The following is a 2526-nucleotide window of genomic DNA, read 5'->3' as shown; positions in this document are numbered from 1 at the left end:
ATCCTCTAAAGCTGTCATATTTGAGGATCAGCCTACATTGTCGGGGGTTGCCCTCTCCACTGTCCCAATGATGTGCTTGACTTAACCTGGCCGTTATTCTTACATTATCATTGTGTAGGCTCTCAGAAGAGAACAAAATGTCTGGCAGAACTTCTAATACTGGCAAGGCCGACACAGTCAACATTCAATGTCTTCTCCTCTATGCACGCACTTCTCCTCTTGTAGGTGTTACAGAGTTCATTGTGCAGTGGTGTTCAAGTGGATACGCTCTTCCAAGGCATCTCTACAATTACACATGTGAAGAGTACTTGGCTATGGTACCCGTTACCTGTGACGCTCCGGTTACCTTAAGTGTACCTGACGTCAACGGCCTCGGCAAGGTAAAAACAACTACTTCTGTCGTTTCCAGCAAGACTGGTGCTTCAACTTTTCTGTGTTGGAGAAGCTTTATGTCGTTGAGGACATTCAAGTAACGCTTCTCTGAAGGCTAGTTTACCTGCCTTCATGACAGGTCACTCTGTCCAAGATTGATGTAAGAACAAATAGAACAGATTGTGTAGATTTGTTTTGTACTTGTCCTTACTGAGTTCGTGGTAGCGCAATAAGACATGAAAAGACACTAAACATCTTGAGAAAAGAACTCCTTGTTCAATGAAGAAGTTGCCTTAATCCAGCTGTTTAAAAACGAGCCAGTGACTTTATCTTATCGTTTTATCGCGCTGCCATATCAGTTCATTAAGTGTTTTTTTTCTTCTATGAAATTAGCACATTGCAACATATGTGACCTGGCCTTCTAGAACTAAACAGACTTTGGCCAGTGCGTCACTTTCATAGATTGAAGATGGAGCAAGCTGGTTTAGCATGCTTGCGGACAGAGTATGCGATAACCGCAGAGCAAAAAGCAGAAACAAGTGGACGCTGTTCGTGTGTATCCGATTTTCAGTACCCGGTTATTCCCTACGTTTACGGTCTGTAAGGCCTTGCAAGGTCCAGAAATGCATCGCTAATATACAGCGAGCAGAAGATACAAAATAGGTAACCAATACATTCCTAAAATTGAAGTAGCGATATAGAATCATTCACGAGTGTGTCAGTGTGGTTGCTACTCACTTCGACAGTGTGTGCCTTTCACCAGGTTACGTACTCAGATATCTGGCGAAAGGGCACCACTTGTCTCCGAACTGTCAACGCCATAGGAGCTTAAAAGCTGGAGTCGTAAGATAAGCAGGTGATATCATCGTTGAGCCTGATTAAATCTGATGTGGAGGTGCATGATAACTTATTCACTGATCGATAGTTCAAAACTCGGAAAGAGGTGTACTTATTTTGCAACCTAAGAAAATTCCGAGCATGCATTGGCAGCTGAAGGGGGTGATAAAAAGTCACCCATACCTTTATTGGACGTGTCGATATCGCGTCAACTTCTAAAAGGCAGAGCTTATGTGTCCCCCAATGCTTTTTTCACAGTGCGCTCAGCGAAACAAGATCGCAAACCTATGCATGGAAGGAGACAGTCTCACTGTAAGTAGGACATATTTTCACCAATCTCGCGTAATTAGCTTTTTAATATTAAAACTTATGTTAATAATTACCTAAGCAACGTCTTGATTTAGTTCAGCCCGTACCGTATGAGCTTCGACGAATGTAGATTTCTTATTTTCTGCAATTTTCTCAGCTTACATGTCCACTCAGTCACAATAGCTGCATTAACGAGGGCTCTATAACCTACAGCAAGCTGAAGAAAGACAACTGCAAAAAAATCTCTTTTTTGAATGTGCTCCACTTACCCCAATAAGAGCTCGCACAAACATGAACCGTGAAGTTGTGATTAATCCATCATCATTCATTCTCAAACATTTGTTTTATCGCTATCGCTTAGACTTCACTCTATACTTCCAAGAATACTTGTCTTGTTTTGGGTTGTCAGCTTCAAGTTCTTCCATTCTACCTGCTGTACTTATAAGGCTGACTAGAATGAGAATATAGTTGCGAGTGTTCCTTTAAAGTTATGGTTGTCTGTGATGGCGTGCATTTGATCGCACAAATTTCGGTACATATTACTTGTTTTGCGCATGTCTCAAACTAATTTTCTATTTTTGCAGTGGCAAACTTTTCTGGACCTGATTAACTTGATAAGGGTGCGTTGATCTTCTTTTAACTCTCTGCCAAGCTGGAATAAGAATGGTTGTGTAATTTGAAAGCATTGGTGCGAGAAGTTACTACAAGAAGTAGCGAACATTTTTTTTTTGCATTTCGGCGTAATTTTGGTGTGCTTTACGGATGTTAGATCAGCTACAAAAGTATAAATTTAGAAGAGCTGTTTATTCCGTATGGTTACCTTGGTGTTGAAGTTAAATATTATAGTGTTTGCTTCATATCAAATGCTCTTTAATGCGGAACATTTTATAGTCGCACCTTGTCAAAAATCCGGCGTCGGTAGCCCCGTCAACATCTTCACTGCGCATGCTCGCGTCTCGTGTCTCGCGTTGCGTGCTCGCGTCTCGTCACAACTGTTGCTCCCTTTCT

General features: G+C 41.6%; 1 long non-coding RNA gene across 1 annotated transcript; it reads left to right on the top strand.

Moving 5' to 3' along the window:
• The first annotated feature begins 241 nt into the window (after positions 1-241).
• LOC119186924 (uncharacterized) lies at positions 242-2138 on the top strand. The gene is made up of 3 exons (XR_012885655.1): positions 242-380; positions 1468-1521; positions 2103-2138. It is a non-coding gene; the product is annotated as an uncharacterized LOC119186924 (long non-coding RNA).
• Positions 2139-2526: the final 388 nt, after the last annotated feature.

This window comes from Rhipicephalus microplus, chromosome 8, assembly GCF_043290135.1.
Source record: "Rhipicephalus microplus isolate Deutch F79 chromosome 8, USDA_Rmic, whole genome shotgun sequence".
Taxonomy (NCBI): domain Eukaryota; kingdom Metazoa; phylum Arthropoda; class Arachnida; order Ixodida; family Ixodidae; genus Rhipicephalus; species Rhipicephalus microplus.
The sequence above is the reverse complement of the archived record's forward strand: the minus strand, read 5'-3'. Positions and strand labels throughout refer to the sequence as shown.